Here is a 12,504-nt window from a genome sequence, read left to right as displayed (position 1 = left end):
TCATCATTTACAGGGGGCCCTCCTCATTGACGGGGGCACTCCTCATTGACGGGCATTCATTCCAATTTGAGAGGGGTCCCTCCTCATTGACAGGGTCACTACGAATTGAAATGGGGCTCTTCTCATTGACGGGGGACAATCATCATTGACTGGGGACACTCCTCATTGACAGGTGTCACTCCTCTTTGACAGGGGGCACTCCTCATTGACGGGGGGGGGCACTCCACATTGACGAAGGATACGCCTCACTGACGGGGGGCACTCCTCATTGACAGGGGGCACTCCTCATTTACAGGGGGCACTCCTCATTGCCGTGGGCACTCATCATTGACAGGGGCCACTGCTCATTGACCGGGGGCATTCGTTCTTGACGGGGGGCACTCCTCATTGACAGAAGGCACTCATTATTGACAGAGGGCACTCATCATTCACAGTGGTCACTCCTCATTGACAGAGGTCAGTCATCATTGACAGGGGGCAATCCTCCTTGTCAGAGGTCATTCGTCTCTGACGGGGGGCACTGCACAATGATGGAGGGTCTCCTAATTTAGAGCGGTCACTCCTCATTGACGGTGGGGCACTCCTCATTCACAGGGGTCAGTCCTCATTGACGGGGGCTCTCCTCATTGACAGGGTGCTCTCCTCATTGACAGGGGGCACTCCTCATTGACGGGGGCGGAGGTGCAATCCTTATTGACGGGGGGCACTCCCCATTGACAGGGGCACTCCTCATAGACGGGGGGGGCACTCCTCATTGCCAGCGGGCACTCCTCATTGACATGGGGCATTCGTCATTGACGCGGGGCGCTGCTCATTGATCGGGGGCACTGCTAATTTACAGCGGTCACTCCTCATTGACAGGGGCCACTCCTCACTGACGGGGGGCACTGCTCATTGACCGGGGGCATCGTCATTTACGGGGGTCACTCCTCATTGACAGAGGTCAGTCCTCATTGGCAGGGGGCACTCCTCCTTGTCAGGGGTCATTCGTCATTGACGGGGCGCACTGCTCAATGATCGGGGGTCTCCTAATTTAGAGCGGTCACTCCACATCGACGGTGGGGCACGCCACATTGACAGGGAAAACTCCTCATTGACGTGGGCCCTCCTCATTGACTGGGGGCTCTCCTCATTGACGGGGGCACGCCTCATTGACAGGGGGCCCGCCTCATTGACAGGGGGCACTCCTCATTGACAGAGGGTGCCCCTCATTGACAGGGTGCACTCCTCATTGACAGGGGGTACTCCTCATTGACAGCGGGCACTCCTCATTGACAGGGGGCACTCCTCATTGACAGGGGGCACTCCTCATTAACAGGGGTATTCCTCATTGACAGGGGGCACTGCTCATTGACAGCAGGCACTCCTCATTGACAGAGGGCCCTCATCATTGACAAGGGGCTCTCCTCATTGACAGGGGGCACTCCTCATTGACATGGGGAACTCGTCATTGACAGGGGGCAGTCCTCACTGACAGGGGGCACTCTTCATTGACAGCGGGCACTCCTCATTGACAGGGGGCACTCCTCATTGACAGGGGGCACTCCTCATTGACAGGGGTATTTCCCATTGACAGGGGGCACTGCTCATTGACAGGGGGCACTCCTCATTGACAGCGGGCACTTCTCATTGACAGGGGGCACTGCTCATTGACGGGGGGCGGTGCACCCCTTATTGACTGTGGGCACTTCCCATTGACAGGGGACACTCCTCATTGACAGGGGGTACTCCTCATTGACATTGGGCACTCCTCATTGACGGGGTTGGGGGGGCACTTCTCATTGACGGAGGGCACTCCTCATTGACAGGGGTATTCCTCATTGACAGGGGGCACTGCTCATTGACAGGGGGCACTCCTCATTGACAGGGGTATTCCTCATTGACAGGGGGCACTGCTCATTGACAGGGGGCACTCCTCATTGACAGCGGGCACTTCTCATTGACAGGGGGCACTGCTCATTGACGGGGGGCGGTGCACCCCTTATTGACTGTGGGCACTTCCCATTGACAGGGGACACTCCTCATTGACAGGGGGTACTCCTCATTGACAGGGGGCACTCCTCATTGACGGGGTTGGGGGGGCACTTCTCATTGACGGAGGGCACTCCTCATTGACAGGGGGTTCATTTTATAGAAGGGGGGCGCTCCTCATTGACAGGGGACACTCCTCATTGACAGGGGTCATTCGTCATTGACGGGGGGCACAGCTCAATGATGGGGGGACTCCTAATTTACAGCGGTCAATCCTCATTGACGGTGGGTCACTCCTCAATTACAGGGTTACTCCTCATTGATAGGGGGCACTCCTCATTGACAGAGGGCTGTCCGCATTCACAGCGGGCACTCTTCATTGACAGAGGGCACTCCTCATTGAGAGCGGGCACCCCTCGTTGACAGGGGACGCACCTCATTGACGGGGGGCACACGTCATTGACAGGGGACACTCATCATTGACAGGGGGCACTCCTCATTTACGGGGTCACGCCTCATTTCCAGGGTCACTCCTCATTGACGGGGGACACTTCTCATTGACGGGGCACTACTCTTTGACAGAGGGCGCTCATAGTTGATAACGGGCACTCCTCATTGACATGGGGCCCTCCGCATTGACAGGGGGTAAAACCCATTGACAGGTTGCACTCCTCATTGACAGGGGGCACTCCTCATTGACAGGGGGCACTCCTCATTGACAGCGTGCACTTCTCATTGACATGGGGCTCTCCTCATTGACGGGGGGTGGGCACTCCTTATTGACGGGGGGCACTCGTCATTGACAGGGGGCACTCTTCAGAGATGGGCGGGGCCACTCCCCATTGACAGGGGACACTCCTCATTGACGGCGGGCACTTCTCATGAACAGGGGGCGCTACTCATTGCCGCGGGCACTCATCATTTACGGGGGCCCTCCTCATTGACAGAAGGCACTCGTTATTGACAGAGGGCAGTCATCATTGACAGGGGTCACTCCTCATTGACTGAGGTCAGTCCTCATTGTCATGGGGCACTCCTCCTTGTCAGGGGCCATTCGTCATTGACCGGGGGCACTGCTCAGTGATCGGGGGTCTCCTAATTTAGAGCGGTCACTCCTCATTGACGGTGGGGCACTCCTCATTGACAGGGGTCACTCCTCATTGACAGGGGGCTCTCCTTATTCTCAGGGAGCTCTCCTCATTGACAGGGGGCACGCCTCATTGACAAGGGGCACTCCTCATTGACAGAGGGCACTCTTATTTGAAAGCGGGCACTCCTCATTGACAGAGGGCACTCCTCATTGAGAGCGGGCACTCCTCGTTGACAGGGGACGCACCTCATTGACGGGGGGCACACGTCATTGACAGGGGACACTCATCATTGACAGGGGGCACTCCTCATTTACGGGGTCACGCCTCATTTCCAGGGTCGCTCCTCATTGACGGGGACACTTCTCATTGACGGGGCACTACTCTTTGACAGAGGGCGCTCATAGTTGATAGTGGGCACTCCTCATTGACATGGGGCCCTCCGCATTGACAGGGGGTAAAACCCATTGACAGGTTGCACTCCTCATTGACAGGGGGCACTCCTCATTGACAGGGGGCACTCCTCATTGACAGCGTGCACTTCTCATTGACATGGGGCTCTCCTCATTGACGGGGGGTGGGCACTCCTTATTGACGGGGGGCACTCGTCATTGACAGGGGGCACTCTTCAGAGATGGGCGGGGCCACTCCCCATTGACAGGGGACACTCCTCATTGACGGCGGGCACTTCTCATGAACAGGGGGCGCTACTCATTGCCGCGGGCACTCATCATTTACGGGGGCCCTCCTCATTGACAGAAGGCACTCGTTATTGACAGAGGGCAGACATCATTGACAGGGGTCACTCCTCATTGACTGAGGTCAGTCCTCATTGTCACGGGGCACTCCTCCTTGTCAGGGGCCATTCGTCATTGACCGGGGGCACTGCTCAGTGATCGGGGGTCTCCGAATTTAGAGCGGTCACTCCTCATTGACGGTGGGGCACTCCTCATTGACAGGGGTCACTCCTCATTGACAGGGGGCTCTCCTTATTCTCAGGGAGCTCTACTCATTGACAGGGGGCACGCCTCATTGACAGGGGGCACTCCGCATTGACAGAGGGCACTCTTATTTGAAAGCGGGCACTCCTCATTGACAGAGGGCACTCCTCATTGAGAGCGGGCACTCCTCGTTGACAGGGGACGCACCTCATTGACGGGGGGCACACGTCATTGACAGGGGACACTCATCATTGACAGGGGGCACTACTCATTTACGGGGTCACGCCTCATTTCCAGGGTCGCTCCTCATTGACGGGGACACTTCTCCTTGACGGGGCACTACTCTTTGACAGAGGGCGCTCATAGTTGATAGCGGGCACTCCTCATTGACATGGGGCCCTCCGCATTGAGAGGGGGTAAAACCCATTGACAGGTTGCACTCCTCATTGACAGGGGGCACTCCTCATTGACAGCGTGCACTTCTCATTGACATGGGGCTCTCCTCATTGACGGGGGGTGGGCACTCCTTATTGACAGGGGTCACTCCTCATTGACAGGGGGCTCTCCTTATTCTCAGGGAGCTCTCTTCATTGACAGGGGGCACGCCTCATTGACAGGGGGCACTCCTCATTGACAGAGGGCACTCTCATTTGACAGCGGGCACTCCTCATTGACATGGGCACTCCTCATTGGCAGAGGGTCCACTCTTTGACAGGGGTCACTCCTCATTGACAGGGGGCACTCCTCATTGACAGAGGGCACTCATCATTGACAGGGGACTCCCCTCATTGACGGGGGCACTCCTCATTGGCGTGGGCACTCTTCATTGACAGTGGGCTGGACTCATTGACCGGGGTCATTCGTCATTGACAGGGTCACTCCTCAATTACAGTGTCACGCCTTATTTCCAGGGTTACTCCTCATTGACGTGGGGCACTTCTCATTGACGGGGGGAAGTCCACATTGACAGAGGGCACTCATAGTTGATAGCAGGCACTCCTCATTGACAGGGGGCCCTCCGCATTGACAGGGGGCAAAGCCCATTGACACGGGGCAATTCTTATTGACAGGGGGCAGTCCTCATTGACATGGGGAACTCCTCATTGACAGGGGGCACTCCTCACTGACAGGGGGCACTCCTCATTGACTGCGGGCACTCCTCATTGACAGGGGGCACTGCGCATTGACAGGGGCACTCCTCATTGAGAGCGGGCACTTCTCATTGACAGGGGGCTCTCCTCATTGACAGGGGGCACTCCTCATTGACAGGGGGCACTCCTCATTGACAGAGGGCGCTCCCAGTTGACAGCGGGCACTCCTCATTGACAGGGGGCACTCCTAATTGACAGTGGGTACTCCTCATTGACAGGGGGTACTCCTCATTGACAGGGGGCACTCCTCATTAACAGGGGGCACTCCTCATTGACAGCCGGCACTTCTCATTGACATGGGGCACTCCTCATTGAGGGGGTGTGGGCACTCCTTATTGACGGGGGGCACTCCTCATTGACAGGGACCATTCTTCAGAGATGGGGGGCGCACCCCATTGACAGGGGACACTCCTCATTGACGGCGGGCACTTTTCATTAACAGGGGGCACTCCTACTTGACCGGGGGGGGGTGCATCCTTATTGAAGGTGGGCATTCCTTATTGACAGGGGGAACTCTGCAGAGACGGGGGGCACTCCTCATTGACAGGGGGCACTCCTCATTGACAGGGGGAACTCCTCATTGACAGGGGGAACTCCTCATTGACAGGGGGCACTCCTCATTGACATCAGGCACTCCTCATAGACAGGGGACACTCCTCATTGACAGAGGGCACTTCTCATTGACAGGGGGCACTCCTCATTGACGAGTGGGTCACTCATTATTGACGGGGGGGGCTCTCCTCATTAACGGGGGGCACTCATCATTGACTGGGGGCTCCCCTCACTGACAGGGAGCACTCCCCATTGGCGTGGGCACCCTTCGTTGACAGGGGGCATTGCTCATTGACCGAGGGCATTTGTCATTGACGGGGGGCACTCCTCATTGACAGAAGGCACTCATCATTTACAGAGGGCACTTATCATTGACAGGGGGCACTCCTCATTCTCAGGGTGCACTCCGCATTTACAGGGGGCCCTCCTCATTGACGGGGGCACTCCTAATTGACAGGGGGAATTCCACTTTGACAGGAGACACTCCTCATTGACAGGGGGCACTCCTCATTGACGGGGCATTCATTCCAATTTGACAGGGGTACCTCCTCATTGACAGGGTCACTGCTAATTGAGAGGGGGCTCTTCTCATTGACGGGGGACAATTATCATTAACTGGGGACAATCCTCATTGACAGGTGTCACTCCTCGTTGACAGGGGGCACTCCTCATTGACGGGGGGTACTCCACACTGACGGGGGGCACTCCTCATTGACAGGGGGCACTCCACATTTACAGGGGGCCCTCCTCATTGCCGTGGGCACTCATCATTGACAGGGGGCACTGCTCATTGACCGGGGGCATTCGTCATTGACGGGGGGCACTCCTCAATGACAGAAGGCACTCATTATTGACAGAGGGCACTCATCATTGACAGGGGTCACTCCTCATTGACAGAGGTCAGTCCTCATTGACAGGGGGCACTCCTCCTTGTCAGGGTTCATTCGTCACTGACGGGGGGCACTGCTTAATAATCGGGGGTCTCCTAATTTAGAGCGGTCACTCCTCATTGACGGTGGGTCACTCCTAATTGACGGGGGCTCTCCTCATTGACAGGGTCCTCTCCTCATTGACAGGGGGCACTCCTCATTGACAGGGTCATCTCCTCATTGACAGGGGGCACTCCTCATTGACAGAGGGCACTCTCATTTGACAGCGGGCACTCCTCATTGACATGGGCACTCGTCATTGACAGAGGGTCCCCCTCTTTGACAGGGGGCATTCCTCATTGACAGGGGTCACTCCTCATTGACAGGGGGCACTCCTCATTGACAGAGGGCACTCATCATTGAGAGGGGACTCCCCTCATTGACGGGGGCACTCCTCATTGGCGTGGGCGCTCTTCATTGACAGGGGGCAGGACTCATTGACCGGGGTCATTCGTCATTGACAGGTTCACTCCTCAATTACAGTGTCACGCCTTATTTCCAGGGTTATTCCTCATTGACGTGGGGCACTTCTCATTGACGGGGGGAAGTCCACATTGACAGAGGGCACTCATAGTTGATAGCAGGCACTCCTCATTGACAGGGGGCCCTCCGCATTGACAGGGGGCAAAGCCCATTGACACGGGCCACTTCTTATTGACAGGGGGCACTCCTCATTGACATGGGGAACTCGTCATTGACAGGGGGCACTCCTCACTGACAGGGGGCACTCCTCATTGACTGCGGGCACTCCTCATTGACAGGGGGCACTGCGCATTGACAGGGGCACTCCGCATTGACAGGGGTATTCCTCATTGACAGGGGGCACTGCTCATTGACAGGGGGCACTCCTCATTGAGAGCGGGCACTTCTCATTGACGGGGGGCACTCCTCATTGACAGGGGGTACACTTTATAGAAGGGAGGGCGCTCCTCATTGACAGGGGACACTCCTCATTGACAGGGGTCATTCGTCATTGACGGGGGGGGCACTGCTCAATGATGGGGGGACTCCTAATTTAAAGCGGTCACTCCTCATTGACGGTGGGGCACTCCTCATTTATAGGGTTACTCCTCATTAACAGGGGGCTCTCCTCATTGACAGAGGGCACTCCTCATTGACAGCGGTCACTCCTCATTGACAGAGGGCGCTCCCAGTTGACAGCGGGCACTCCTCATTGACAGGGTGCACTCCTAATTGACAGTGGGTACTCTTCATTGACAGGGGGTACTCCTCATTGACAGGGGGCACTCCTCATTGACTGGGGGCACTCCTGATTGACAGGGGGTACTCCTCATTGACAGGGGGCACTCCTCATTGACAAGGGCACTCCTCATTGACAGCCGGCACTTCTCATTGACATGGGGCATTCCTCATTGAGGGGTTGTGGGCACTCCTTATTGACGGGGGGCACTCCTCATTGACAGGGGGCATTCTTCAGAGATGGGGGGCGCACCCCATTGACAGGGGACACTCCTCATTGACGGCGGGCACTTCTCATTAACAGGGGGCACTCCTACTTGACGGGGGGGGGTGCATCCTTATTGAAGGTGGGCATTCCTTATTGACATGGGGAACTCTGCAGAGACGGGGGGCACTCCTCATTGACAGGGGGCACTCCTCATTGACAGGGGGCACTCCTCATTGACAGGGGGAACTCCTCATTGACAGGGGGCACTCCTCATTGACATCAGGCACTCCTCATAGACAGGGGACACTCCTCATTGACAGAGGGCACTTCTCATTGACAGGGGGCACTCCTCATTGACGAGGGGGTCACACATTATTGACGGGGGGGGCACTCCTCATTAACGGGGGGCACTCATCATTGACAGGGGGCTCCCCTCACTGACAGGGAGCACTCCCCATTGGCGTGGGCACCCTTCGTTGACAGGGGGCATTGCTCATTGACCGAGGGCATTTGTCATTGACGGGGGGCACTCCTCATTGACAGAAGGCACTCATCATTTACAGAGGGCACTCATCATTGACAGGGGGCACTCCTCATTCTCAGGGTGCACTCCGCATTTACAGGGGGCCCTCCTCATTGACGGGGGCACTCCTAATTGACAGGGGGAATTCCACTTTGACAGGAGACACTCCTCATTGACAGGGGGCACTCCTCATTGACGGGGCATTCATTCCAATTTGACAGGGGTACCTCCTCATTGACAGGGTCACTGCTAATTGAGAGGGGGCTCTTCTCATTGACGGGGGACAATTATCATTAACTGGGGACAATCCTCATTGACAGGGGTCACTCCTCGTTGACAGGGGGCACTCCTCATTGACGGGGGGTACTCCACACTGACGGGGGGCACTCCTCATTGACAGGGGGCACTCCACATTTACAGGGGGCCCTCCTCATTGCCGTGGGCACTCATCATTGACAGGGGGCACTGCTCATTGACCGGGGGCATTCGTCATTGACGGGGGGCACTCCTCAATGACAGAAGGCACTCATTATTGACAGAGGGCACTCATCATTGACAGGGGTCACTCCTCATTGACAGAGGTCAGTCCTCGTTGACAGGGGGCACTCCTCCTTGTCAGGGGTCATTCGTCACTGACGGGGGGCACTGCTCAATAATCGGGGGTCTCCTAATTTAGAGCGGTCACTCCTCATTGACGGTGGGTCACTCCTAATTGACGGGGGCTCTCCTCATTGACAGGGTCCTCTCCTCATTGACAGGGGGCACTCCTCATTGACAGGGTCATCTCCTCATTGACAGGGGGCACTCCTCATTGACAGAGGGCACTCTCATTTGACAGCGGTCACTCCTCATTGACATGGGCACTCGTCATTGACAAAGGGCCCCCCTCTTTGACAGGGGGCATTCCTCATTGACAGGGGTCACTCCTCATTGACAGGGGGCACTCCTCATTGACAGAGGGCACTCATCATTGACAGGGGACTCCCCTCATTGACGGGGGCACTCCTCATTGGCGTGGGCACTCTTCATTGACAGGGGGCAGGACTCATTGACCGGGGTCATTCGTCATTGACAGGGTCACTCCTCAATTACAGTGTCACGCCTTATTTCCAGGGTTATTCCTCATTGACGTGGGGCACTTCTCATTGACGGGGGGAAGTCCACATTGACAGAGGGCACTCATAGTTGATAGCAGGCACTCCTCATTGACAGGGGGCCCTCCGCATTGACAGGGGGCAAAGCCCATTGACACGGGCCACTTCTTATTGACAGGGGGCACTCCTCATTGACATGGGGAACTCGTCATTGACAGGGGGCACTCCTCACTGACAGGGGGCACTCCTCATTGACTGCGGGCACTCCTCATTGACAGGGGGCACTGCGCATTGACAGGGGCACTCCGCATTGACAGGGGTATTCCTCATTGACAGGGGGCACTGCTCATTGACAGGGGGCACTCCTCATTGAGAGCGGGCACTTCTCATTGACGGGGGGCACTCCTCATTGACAGGGGGTACACTTTATAGAAGGGAGGGCGCTCCTCATTGACAGGGGACACTCCTCATTGACAGGGGTCATTCGTCATTGACGGGGGGGCACTGCTCAATGATGGGGGGACTCCTAATTTAAAGCGGTCACTCCTCATTGACGGTGGGGCACTCCTCATTTATAGGGTTACTCCTCATTAACAGGGGGCTCTCCTCATTGACAGAGGGCACTCCTCATTGACAGGGGTCACTCCTCATTGACAGAGGGCGCTCCCAGTTTACAGCGGGCACTCCTCATTGACAGGGTGCACTCCTAATTGACAGTGGGTACTCTTCATTGACAGGGGGTACTCCTCATTGACAGGGGGCACTCCTCATTGACTGGGGGCACTCCTGATTGACAGGGGGTACTCCTCATTGACAGGGGGCACTCCTCATTGACAGGGGGCACTCCTCATTGACAGCCGGCACTTCTCATTGACATGGGGCATTCCTCATTGAGGGGTTGTGGGCACTCCTTATTGACGGGGGGCACTCCTCATTGACAGGGGGCATTCTTCAGAGATGGGGGGGCGCACCCCATTGACAGGGGACACTCCTCATTGACGGCGGGCACTTCTCATTAACAGGGGGCACTCCTACTTGACGGGGGGGGGGTGCATCCTTATTGAAGGTGGGCATTCCTTATTGACATGGGGAACTCTGCAGAGACGGGGGGCACTCCTCATTGACAGGGGGCACTCCTCATTGACAGGGGGCACTCCTCATTGACAGGGGGAACTCCTCATTGACAGGGGGCACTCCTCATTGACATCAGGCACTCCTCATAGACAGGGGACACTCCTCATTGACAGAGGGCACTTCTCATTGACAGGGGGCACTCCTCATTGACGAGGGGGTCACACATTATTGACGGGGGGGGCACTCCTCATTAACGGGGGGCACTCATCATTGACAGGGGGCTCCCCTCACTGACAGGGAGCACTCCCCATTGGCGTGGGCACCCTTCGTTGAAAGGGGGCATTGCTCATTGACCGAGGGCATTTGTCATTGACGGGGGGCACTCCTCATTGACAGAAGGCACTCATCATTTACGGAGGGCACTCATCATTGACAGGGGGCACTCCTCATTCTCAGGGTGCACTCCGCATTTCCAGGGGGCCCTCCTCATTGACGGGGGCACTCCTAATTGACAGGGGGAATTCCACTTTGACAGGAGACACTCCTCATTGACAGGGGGCACTCCTCATTGACGGGGCATTCATTCCAATTTGACAGGGGTACCTCCTCATTGACAGGGTCACTGCTAATTGAGAGGGGGCTCTTCTCATTGACGGGGGACAATTATCATTAACTGGGGACAATCCTCATGGACAGGGGTCACTCCTCGTTGACAGGGGGCACTCCTCATTGACGGGGGGTACTCCACACTGACGGGGGGCACTCCTCATTGACAGGGGGCACTTCACATTTACAGGGGGCCCTCCTCATTGCCGTGGGCATTCATCATTGACAGGGGGCACTGCTCATTGACCGGGGACATTCGTCATTGACGGGGGGCTCTCCTCAATGACAGAAGGCACTCATTATTGACAGAGGGCACTCATCATTGACAGGGGTCACTCCTCATTGACAGAGGTCAGTCCTCATTGACAGGGGGCACTCCTCATTGACATGGGCACTCCTCATTGGCAGAGGGTCCCCTCTTTGACAGGGGGCATTCCTCATTGACAGGGGTCACTCCTCATTGACAGGGGGCACTCCTCATTGACAGAGGGCACTCATCATTGACAGGGGACTCCCCTCATTGACGGGGGCACTCCTCATTGGCGTGGGCACTCTTCATTGACAGTGGGCTGGACTCATTGACCGGGGTCATTCGTCATTGACAGGGTCACTCCTCAATTACAGTGTCACGCCTTATTTCCAGGGTTACTCCTCATTGACGTGGGGCACTTCTCATTGACGGGGGGAAGTCCACATTGACAGAGGGCACTCATAGTTGATAGCAGGCACTCCTCATTGACAGGGGGCCCTCCGCATTGACAGGGGGCAAAGCCCTTTGACACGGGGCACTTCTTATTGACAGGGGGCACTCCTCATTGACATGGGGAACTCCTCATTGACAGGGGGCACTCCTCACAGACAGGGGGCACTCCTCATTGACTGCGGGCACTCCTCATTGACAGGGGGCACTGCGCATTGACAGGGGCACTCCTCATTGAGAGCGGGCACTTCTCATTGACAGGGGGCTCTCCTCATTGACAGGGGGCACTCCTCATTGACAGGGGGCACTCCTCATTGACAGAGGGCGCTCCCAGTTGACAGCGGGCACTCCTCATTGACAGGGGGCACTCCTAATTGACAGTGGGTACTCCTCATTGACAGGGGGTACTCCTCATTGACAGGGGGCACTCCTCATTGACAGGGGGCACTCCTGATTGACAGGGGGTA

This window comes from Mustelus asterias, unplaced genomic scaffold (genome assembly GCF_964213995.1).
Source record: "Mustelus asterias unplaced genomic scaffold, sMusAst1.hap1.1 HAP1_SCAFFOLD_73, whole genome shotgun sequence".
NCBI lineage: Eukaryota > Metazoa > Chordata > Chondrichthyes > Carcharhiniformes > Triakidae > Mustelus > Mustelus asterias.
This window is presented reverse-complemented; position numbering follows the sequence as displayed.